This window comes from Cupressus sempervirens, chromosome 4 (genome assembly GCF_028749045.1).
Source record: "Cupressus sempervirens isolate cs-2001-9-10 chromosome 4, ASM2874904v1, whole genome shotgun sequence".
Classification (NCBI taxonomy): Eukaryota; Viridiplantae; Streptophyta; class Pinopsida; order Cupressales; family Cupressaceae; genus Cupressus; species Cupressus sempervirens.
In genome coordinates, this window is record NC_143121.1 from 456,664,062 (window position 1) to 456,675,938 (window position 11,877).

The window sequence follows — 11,877 nt, forward strand, 5'->3', positions numbered from 1 at the left end:
TGAGAATTTGGGCCATCATAACATCAAGGTCTTCCTCCACATCAACATATGGCTTAAAAATGATTGGAGTATTTCTCAATTTGGTCAAATATGTATTACTATATATATTTTTCCCATCAGCCTCTAGCCCTTCCACCTCTAAGTTAATGCCGTATGTCTTTATTTTTTCTATTGTCAATCTTGCAAAAGGTCGATCTCAGCTTTCCAAATCATTTTTACAATCCACCCATTAATCTTCCATAGTAGTAACATGCTTAATCATGCTTCCAATTTGAAGCACATCTTTAGCATACCCATTTGGGTCAAACATAGGCCTCAAAACTTCATATTCTTCCAATTTGAATTTGTTCTTGAATGCCTTGAGCATGTTTTTGGCATCTGATCGGGACTCACAACTGTATGCCCCAACTTTTATGGGAAAATTGTATCCCTTTTTCTTCAAACTGGCGCTCAACACATTCACCTAGATTGCTTGTCTCATGATCTCAATGAGCATGATCATGTCATCTAGATATCTGGGCAGCTTCAAGGGAAATCCATTGAAAGCTACAAGATGCAAATATGAAAAAGATGAGAATTGGATGAAATGACTACCCAACTGACTGATGTCCACCATCGGTTATGGGCTAAATCTCCTCTTCGAACACCCTTGGAGTTCCCTACAAAGCCTCATTGTAAATATATCATTAACTCTAATATACTTTGCATAACTATTCTGTAACTACAAGCATGGGTAAAATTCATAACTCTTTACATCATTTGGAAAATTCTCTATTCTAGGAAGGCCTAGCCATAATTGTAGGGAAGCCAACATATATATCAAGAAAGAAGACATATAAAATGAATTGTAGAACTTGGCTGCACTGAGAGCCCTAGAAAGATGCTCACTTACCTCATACACCCAGTCAACATATTGTGTATCTAAGTAGATAATTTACACTAAAAAGAAGTATTTTTCTACAAAGTTAAGGGCTTCGACCTCACCTTTCAATCAATGCAAAAAAACTAGAATATCCATGATCTTGGGCTTGAGATCAGTGCCAAAAAGGGTTTTAGGAACTTTGCTTTTAGCTCCTCTTGGCTTTTGGAACCAAGAACTCATGATCTCCTTTCACCACAACATCTTCTTTAGAGAGAATTTGGACATAGCTCCTCCAATTGTTAATTCAGAGAACTCCTCTCTTTTTGGAATTTGTAGGCAATTGACTACTGCTTGCCTATCAATTGAGATTAATACCATTTGATCAAGCAGTAAAATTTTCTTCGTATCTAGGTTATAGTGATTGATACATTCAATAATTAGCTCCAGGGCTTGTACTGCAATGGGAAATCTTGCTACTTCTTCTAGCCAACTTCTTTAGAGTTTCTTCATTATGGGATGGACTGGTTCTACCCTCAACCTTCTTTGGAAATCTTTCATGTCAAAGAAATAGAGTGAAGTGTCTGTGATATTCTGCCATGTAGACTTGATTCCGCCCAATCCATCAAATCTAGTAAATCTTGTTGCCATTTTAATTAAGGTAGAGATAATTGGAAATCTTAAAACTTGAAATAAGATAGAGAGTAGAACTTTGTAACTGTGGGGATTTTAGAATCAATAATTAACTTAACAACATAATAGTTCAAATGAGTAAGCAGTAGTTTGAAAATCCATTATGTTCATCTCTATTTAGAAACTCCAATCACCCCATTAATCTTTAAAATCTATGCCACACAAATGAAATAAATGATAAATGTGTTAGATTAGTAAATGTGGAGGTTACAACAGATTCTTTCTTGTCTTTTCACTATTTCCATTGGTCCAACAGTTATTTTCCTTTATTATAGCTTACTTTCCCATTTTCCATCAAGCTATAGAGAATTAAGAATGGAGTACTCCATGAGTAAAATTTCACTCGGCTAGAATTTGAATAGAATACCTCCCTCAAAGTGATCAACATGCTTCCCTTAACTTTTTTTAGCCTCTTGTAACCGATTTGTCAAATGACCATGCTTGCAAGAGTGATCTTCCACTAGATTCAAAAAATTGACTTCTTGGTTCAAAACCCACTAAGGAGAAGTTCTTTTTGAGTTTTCCGCCGATGCCCTTTGTTTTACCTTCTCTACCCTAATCACTTTACCTTAAGCCTTTGGAAAATATAAAACTAACTTTGCATATGAAAGGTAGGACCTACAGGCTCACTCTATTCTTTTACAAACACCTTGTTAGAAAACTGACTTCTTGGTTCGAAACCTGCTGAGGAGAAGCTATTTCAGAGTTTTTTGATGTTGCCCTTTTTAATCATTTTAGTGAATTTTGAAAGGTTCCTATAGCAAAAGCATGGAAACGCTTGAATGATCTATCCATAGCATAATTTTCTTCTCTTCATTTAAGCTTGAGAATTGCATTTGGAAATCTCGACGGGGTTTCACCTTCGAGGTGCGAAACCTACCAAGAAGAAGATGAAACAAGATTTTATGCCAGTCCAACTTTCTATAAGTTTAGAGAAAAATGACTTGTGAGTAAGTTCATCTGAAGTAAAATAATTTAAGAATCTCCATCAAGCAAGGTCCTAAACTACCCCAAAGACTCATGATGATAAACAAAACCCACTCAACCATACAATGTGAGAGAAGGGAAAGATGAAAATTTGATGGAGATACTTATTACTTGAGGAAGGAAAAGGGTCAATTGACTCGACTAAACTAAAAACAATACAAGCTAATCTCCACTTTGCAAAATTGGTATATGGTGAAAAGTGAAGCAACAATATGACAACCTTGTACTTTTTATGCTTTCTAAATTCTCCTCAACATGACAACTCTTAGGAGGTGACTTTTATGTCATCACTCTCCTTCACTCCTTGAGATTCCACTTAAATCTACTCTTTTAGATCTTTGGCCAATCACTTGACAATCTAACCTTTCCTCTTTCAACTCTACCTCCTTTTATACTTTCTTTTAGCTTCACTCCAAAATTTGAATTCTCACCCCTACTACTAGCTCAACTACCTATTGTGCTACTATTTTTTATTTTGTTATATGTAGCATATTTGTATAGGATTCATAGGTGTAATGTGTCTTTGATGACTTTCTCTTATTGTAAATAATTCAAATTTGAATTCTCTTAACTATTGCTTGATCTATTCCTCTATCACCATTAAATCTTATGTTGAGTGCACTCTTACCCTCTACATGACTTGGTAGTCATGGGCTTCTTTCTCTATGCTTATGTAGCTAACTTGACCAATCCAACTCATTGGCCTCTCTATTTTCCCTTTTATTTTGTATCCTTCTACTTACATATAATTCATTTAGCATACTCTGTCTAAGTGGATCACCTTTATCATTACCTCTATTGGGCCCATATGATGCAAGAGCATCCTAGGTTTCCTTGCAATCCTACTCATTTTCATTCATTTAGCCAGTTGTTGTTGAGTTCTAGTGTTGCTGATTTGTCTAGGGTTGGTCAAGTTTTCTAGTGTTGGCCAAGTTGTCCAGTGTTGGCTGAGTGTTCCTTCATAGTCTAAGTGAACCAATTATTATTTTTAATGCTCGATTCCTTCTTTGACTAAGTCATCTATGTTTTCATTCTTCGTGGGAGCTGACTATTGTATTTAATTTAGGTCATGAATTTAATGATAGGATCTTGTCTAGGGATGCATGTTGACCATTTTTATGTTTGCTCTTTCTCTAATGTAATGTTTTGGAATCTACTATAAGACATTTTGGCAAGTATAAATAGGGTGCTTAGGCTTAGGTTAGAAGGAAAAGGGAGAGGGTTTTGAAAAGTTTAGAGTATATATTCCTGAAAGTGTGAATTTGAAGCTAGACCATGGATCTTGAAGTTGTAGTTTGCATCTGGCCATAACCAAGAAGGACTTACAGGTCGGCATGTATGTTGATAATTTGATAAATCAATAGAAGTGTTTTGTTCTTCTCTCTTTGGTTTTTTTCTCTTTTCATTTTCTTCATTGTGTTTACTCTACAAGGTGGTTTGTATAGCAAGGTGTTCCCTTGGCCCTAGCTATTCTCTATCCTCTTTTCACCACCACACATATTCTCTTCTTTGATCATCCCCATAAACTAGAGTTGCAAATTAATGTTCTTTTCTAGATGTTCCTCTCCACTGATCTTCCTTCCTTTTTATATGTTGACATTAATGAAAACACCTTAAATAAATAAGTTCATTAGTTTGTCTACTAGTTAGTCTTCAAGACACTTGGGCCAAAAATATCCCCCATTTAAATTGATGACAACAATTAGTTATTTTAGCACTCTCTATTTTAGTGCATTTCTTTCCTTCTTTCACTATCTCCTCCTATGAGAGTGCATCTACATACTTTGACCATTATACTTCTCTTCTGATATTTTTATCATGTACTCTTCACACATTTCTATTAAACTTCATTTATTCCTATACTTCTCCATTGTTATTCTACTTATAATCCTCACAAATTCTCCCCCTATGAAAGAAATCCCAAATGAGACCATCTTTTCATGGTTTTTGGTCTCTTGACTACTCCCCCTATGGAGTAGTCCCTTTATCTTATCAATCCACATTTAGATTTCTTCATTTATTTATCATGGATTGATGCTTGCCTATCTTTTCTAGTTCAATTTTGATAGGGGTAAGACTCATAACCTTTCTCTTAAATAATCTAAAGTTTCCTTCTAAAGAGACTTTGTAAATATATAAACTAATTGCTTCTTGGTTGGTAAATATTCCAACCTGACCACTTTTTCTTGCACTTGTTCCCATAAAAAATGGTACTTGATGGATATGTGATTTATCTTTGAGTGTATAATTGGGTTTTTAGATATATTGATTGCACTCATGTTATCATAGTTGATAACTACTAGTTCCTCCATTTTTTCTTAAATAACAAATTTGAGTGGAATTCATTATTGTAGATACATATTCCCCTTTAACCATTGACTTTGATATACAATTCTACTTCTTGTTGGTCTAAGCAATAAATCTTCCTCCAAGAAAGAATGTACCAACATTTGGCTCTTTCTATCATTTATGATCCCAACCCAATCAACATTAGTGAAGATGCTAAGATCAAATTTACATTAGCAAGGATAACATAGGCCATACTCTTCACTACCCTTTAGATACCTAAAGATCCTCTTCACAACTATAATTTATGATTTCTTTGGGTTTCCAAAAATTTGGCCATGAACGCAAATACTTGTGCTATGTTTGATTTTCTATGCATGTCATAATGTAGTTTACAATTCATGGATTAGTTAAGTGTCTCATTTAATTTAGGGCTTTCATCTTTCTTTCTAAGTTTGAAAATGATCACTATTGGGGTTCCTACTAATTTTTCTTCCTACATACTAAAATTCCTTATTATTTCCTTTACATATTTTATCTATCTTAGGAAGATCCCTCCTTTTGACTAGGACACTTTAAGTCTAATTAAGAAATTTATTTCTTCAATCATAGACATTTTAAACTCCTTTATGGCTTCAAAAAAATCAACAATTAGCTTCTTATCCCCTTAAAATTATATCATCCACAAATATCTCTGCAATCATAAAACTTATTTATGTTTTTTTCTTTATGTATAGATTGCAGTTGTTAGTAGTTCTTAGAAACCCAATTTTTATCAAGTTTAAGTGCAATCTCCCATACCATGCTCATGGTGCATGTTTTAGTCCATATAGGTCTTTTCTCAATCTACACACTTGGTTCTTACCTTGTTCACTTAAAAATCCCTTGAGTTGCTCAATGTATACTTCCTCTTCTAAAACTCTATTTAGGAATGCATACTTTACATCCATGTGATATACTTCGAAGTTATTGTATGCTACAAATACTAGGAGTATCATGACTCCTTCCAATCTAGCTACTCATAAAAATATTTCTCCATAGTCTATGTATTCCTCTTGTGCATAGCCTTTGCAAATAAGTATACCCTTATTTATTACTACCTCTCAATCTTTATTCATCTTATTTTTAGAATATGCATTTTGTATGAAAGGTCTATGTGTCATGTTTCACTATTTGATCAATTTCTTCCTCTACGACCTTTCTCCATTCTTGATCTTTGAGAACCTCTCCTATATCTTTGGGTTCCATGTTGGAGAGAATTTTTATTATGTCCCTAGTTATCACTCCAACATCCTTGCCACTAATGAATTGGTCTATTGAGTGGTGCCTCATTACATACTTTTATAGAACTAATTTTGTTAGCACTATTTTTAAAATGTTCTAATTTTTCTATGGTAGTAGTGTTTTTCCTTTGTCTAGTTAGCACTAAGGTTTTTTTGTGTATGACTATCTAAGAAAATTACCTTAAAAAAGATGAAAAACCTAATTGAAGGATAAAAACCCTTCAAATTTCATATTTCAAAGTAAATTTTTAAGTAACTTAAAATAGGGTCCTTATGTCATGAAAATGATTTACCCTTTTACCTAATTTTTTAAATGTCATGTGTCAATCCCATGAATATCCCCTAGTAATAACATCACTTAAATAAGGGTCATTGTGTCATATAGTGAGTTCCCCTCTATTCCTAGGCATTCACAATACCTACTTTTTTTTAGCCCATGGTCTACAAATTTTTCATAAGTGTAACTATTTTGAGCCTTTGCATATGTAGATGAGGTGAAGCCAAGATCCAACTACTATCATATTTTTGAAAAGCTAATGGAAACTAATGTGAAAACATGAGATGCATACATATGTCATACATCAATCCTAAATTTTGAAGCTATGATTCATAATTGAAGGAATATTGAATGACTTGTATCTTTGGGATGTTCTCTCTCATCAAATGTGAGAATAAAAGATCTTTCCATGTATTAGGGACTTAAGCTTAAATGATTATGGTGGGACCTAGTGAGTCATCAAAGTTATTCCTTTATTCATTGGTCTACATGACTCTAGCTTAGATACAACATGGTGGGTCTAGTACACAATTTTGAAAGGAGAAAATTGAATGAGTATCGTATTTTTGGAAGATCTATGAAAATTCATGCAAAAACATAGGATGATGCCATATGTTCCCAAGGTTGGAAGAATGTTTTTAAAGATAGAACCCACAAAGGAGATTAGACAAAAATTTCATTTTTAGGAGACCTATGGAAAATCATAAAAAAATATGAGATCTTGATGTGTGTTTAGGTTTGGTGTGAAGGAAGTGCTTAGTGAGACCAGAGGAGTTAGCAAGGACATTAAATTTTTTTTGATTAATTAAAATAGGGTTTGTATAGCACTTCTTGAATCCCACTAGTTAACTACAAAATACTACTAAAAATTTAGGTCTAGCAACCAAGCAATAGAAAAAATAACAGACCAATCTCAGCCATCATGCATTAAAAAAAAAAAAAAAAAAATGCCAAAAGCCATGGTATAGACAAAAAACTACAAGCAACAATCAAGGCACCAAATCTTTAGCCATCTCTACTTTCTTGAGCTCTAACTCTCCCATGGTCTTAACCTTGTTGATCTTTGATTGGCTATCATCTAGAGAGACCTCCTCTTTTCTCTTCCTCTTTTCCACTCTCCTTCTTTTGCTTGGATTCTCACCCTACAAAGAATCATCCTCATTAGCCACCCTAGTTTCCTCTTTTTCCTTTTCCTCCTTCCCTTTTTAATTTCCTCCATCATCACATGCATTTGGATGATGTTATCATTAAGACCTTTTATTATAATAAGGCTCTAGTTATCTGACCTATGGAGAGAGCTCTCCATCCTTTCCACTCTTTTTTCAATCTCATAAATCATTACATCCAACTTGATAATTCTAACATTCCTATCCCCTCCTTCTAGCCTTTCCTGTCCCTATATCCTAAACTTAATCTCTTCAATTTCATGGAAGATCCATTTAATAGACTAGAAATTGTCTGCCAAACTATTGCAGGTATTCTTAAGGAGGTTCATCCCCATTTCTCATGCATTGTCGCTAAGAATCACCAAAGCCAGGTCAATGAGCTCTTCCAACTAAATTTTGCCATCCCTTCTCTCCAAAACCTCCAAGTGGATATGTTCTCTAACTAGACCCATTTTCATAGTACTAGCATGAAAGTTCCTCCATGTAGTATTTCTTCCCTTGGAATCAAGAATAACAGTGGTATTAGCCAAGCCCTCTTCCTCTTTTCTCTCTTCTAAAGCTTTGATAGTGCTCTCCTTATCCTTACCAAGTGTGTTTTTAGTATCCTTCTCACCACCTATTTTCCTTTTGACCAAGCTATCATCCTTCCTACTTACCTGAGCCTTATTGGTGCCCTCCTCTTTCACATTTCCCTCCTTAGCTATGTCCATCCACTCTTCCTCATAATTATAATCCTCCTCCAAGTTTTCTTCCTACTTTATCTTTCTCTCCATTTTTTTCCTTGGCTTCTTTTTCTTCTTCCTATCCATATCCTTCATGCTTTAAGCCACCTCCTCTTCATCATCTAAGTGTAGACCAACACTATCCTCTATATTTGAAGGGAGGTAAGAGCTCTCTATCTTTTCAGAAGAATTTTCCTTCTGGGAAATAGCCCTTCTATAAGTTTTATCTTTAAAATTCTCATATATGTGTAATAAAAAACCCTCATGTAAGGCTAGATTAGCATATGCTTTCTATAATCCATAATACTCTTATTTGCAAAGAAAAATAGGTAGAAGGGGATGGAAATGTTTTGTTCCATACTTAAAATGGTTTAGAATAATGAAATGGTGGATTCAAATCATGTCAAACCTTATGTCAAGTGTAGTGTAGGATATAATCACACTTAGGACAAAACTTCACAGTTTCTTAATAGACACGAGCTCATAGTAGGCACTAGTCTTCACTAGATCCTTCATCTCCTTCATGTCCTTTGCAAAGTCTTTCACTACATTCAAGGATATTTTCTTATCCCTATAGAATTTTATGCCCTAATTCGGGGAGTTAATGACCTTTGATGATGACCCCATAATTGGCCTATAAGTTGATCCCATCAATCTTCACCTTCCCTTTTCTCCATGAGCTAGCCATTAGATCAGTTATCTTTGGATCCCAACCATGAAGTTTTTCAATGAAGGACAAGATGTTGTCTTCCCTCAACTTCTCCCACACCTTTGATCACATCTTCCACTTCACTACTTCTCCCTCTAGCTCTCTATGATGTCTCTGCCCAACTATTATGTTACAGAAAGAAAAAAAAAACTATGTTCTCCAAGCACCGTCAGCCAAACACTAGTTTTTCTCAGCAAACCTATACTTTCCATCAACCTTGTTAAATAAATAGTAATATTAATTAACAAATTCCCATAAAATCACCCATAAAATGTGCCAAAAATCCCCCCCCAATTATGATGCCTCTAAATCTACCCATGTCAAGCTTTCATCACTTTTCAAGTTTGATTGACAGTATTAACTACCATAATTACACTTAATGTTTTCTGTCCTCCCCCAGATTCTCTCTAGCTCAATTATACTTTTAATGGCTTGTAGAAATCCCTCTCCACTAGACCATCTATGTGACATGTCCCTCCTTATTGCCTCATTAGCCACCCAATTAGCCACAGTGTTTCCCTAATGATAAACATGTGACACAAAGACCCTTTTGAAGGAAAGTGAGATATTTTTCATTTCCTCCATCATATTCTTAATACGCTATGATGGAGGGTGTTCTCCCCATAGGAATTTAATAATATTATTTGAATCCCCCTCCAACCATAGGCATTTGACCCCTACCTCTTTAGACAATTTAGTTGTTTGAAGGGATCCACAAGCCTCTACATAATGATTTTTTTGGTATCCCAGGGGAAAAGTAACCATCACTATTCCATACCCGTGACTATTTTTGATCACCCCTTTACATCTCACCGCTCTTGGGTTACCTTTGGCCACTCCATCAAAGTTTTATTTTTGAAAATATTTGAGGGGTAAATACTAGTGATACTCATTGCTTCTTTTCTAAGTATTAATACTGCTTCTTGTTTCACCTACAAAAGGGTTAGATCCTTTAATAACCATATAATTTTCCATGAGGGCATTTTGAATTTTACCAGACATAATTCTAGAATGAAGGCTAGCATCCCTAAAGATATATTTATTGTGTTCCTTCCAAATACCTCATCCAAAATGAGGCAAGGCCCATTTACTTATAGTTTGAAGCCTAGATCCCTCCCATGAGTTATCCCACTACTTGAAGAATTCAATAGTTGAGTTAAGAGCACACCAGCTCAACCCAAAAGCTTGACTAAAAAAGAAAAAACCTCTCTAATGAAGAAGAAATGTATAAATAGGTAATCCAAAATCTTAGCCTAGTTTTTGCAAAGGACACATATATTAGGAATAGGAAGACCCCTTTTACTCAAGTTGTCTATTGTCAAGATCCTATTCTAGAGTAAAAGCCAAAATAAAATATTGATTTTAGGGATAAGACCAAGGAAATAAGATTTTTTCCAGTCTCATCTCGAATCCTACCTCATTATGGCTTGGTATCCCAAGGCCATTGAATAGGTACCATCCAAAGTTTTCTCCCAAACAAGTTGGTCCTGATCCTCATTCAAAGCCGCTAAGTGAAGAATTGTCATTAGAGGTTTTAGGTCCTTTTATATTGAAGCAAGATCCCTCCAACCTTAGCCTTTTCTATAATCACTAAAAAAATTTCCAAACCTCTAGATGGAATATATTACTCCATGTGGAATATATTAGTGGGCTTCGATGAAGGTGGTGATGCATAAGCTTAATGGAAATGAGATCAATGGATCTCATGTTTTTGTGAGGTTCTCTCTCCTTGAATACAAAAATATGAGATGTTGCCATGTGTATTCACAAAAATAAGGGGAGTTCAAGCCACTTAAAGAGAAGATTATGTATATGTTTTAAATTGATAGTCGTAACTTAATCACTCATTGACAAAGAATTGATGCTGATTAAAAATCTTGGATGAAGATTGAAAAACTATATGTTTTTGTGAGACCTAACATTTGTCTAACAAAAACATGAGATGATGAAATGTGGCTTTTCTTCCCAAAGACATTGAAATTTCAAAGTTGTCTACAAGTTATCTCTTCTTATTTCTCATTGGCTGAACAATGAGTCCCAAATTCTAATAGGGATCATCGATGTGGGTTAAATAGAGGTAGTAGCTTTCAGATGCAGGAAAAATAAAGATCAACGATGTAGGTTCAAAGTTGTACTATGACAGAGGGAAAATATTCTCATTGAAAGTTAGAGTTATGTTGCACAAATTAAGGAATTAATGCTACTCTAAAGAATTTAAAAATGCCATATCACCCTTTCATTTCCATCTTAATGCATTCAAAATCCTAGAAATAATTGTGTTCACCTATAGAAGAAAAATTCAAAGAAAAGTCTAGAGAAGATTTCCTCAACAAAATCCAAGTAATAGAGCCATACTTGTAAACTTCCATAGGTTATTTTCATAACATTTTTGCAACTTGTAGAGGTCTTCTTGGTGAAGTTTAAGTTATAATTGTCATAAAAATCCAAGTTTTGGCCCATTAGATAAAAATAAAATTGTAGGCCTCTTAGCTCTTTATTTATACAAATATGCCCCCAAAGAAACACTCTACTAAATTCAATTATGAGAAAAGACATCTACAAGATGATTTTACCAATCAATTATCCTTAACCAAGGAAGGTTGATTTATCTTAGAAGAGTTAAAAATATTGAAAAATGAAGTACAACCAAGTTTGAAGGATAAATATGGACATATTCATGATGTGACCATGCCAATTAAGGGTTTAGATGTGTAGGAGATGGTATGGCCAAGACAATATAGGGAGTCCCTTTTACAATATATGGAAGTATGATCTCAAGAAGCTAGTAGTCCCTACTATTTTCTTAGATGTGGACCTTTTATTAGAGTTAGTAGTAAAATATGATCCTATCACACAAATAGTTAGGGATTTGGATAGAGAAATTTTACTAAAAAT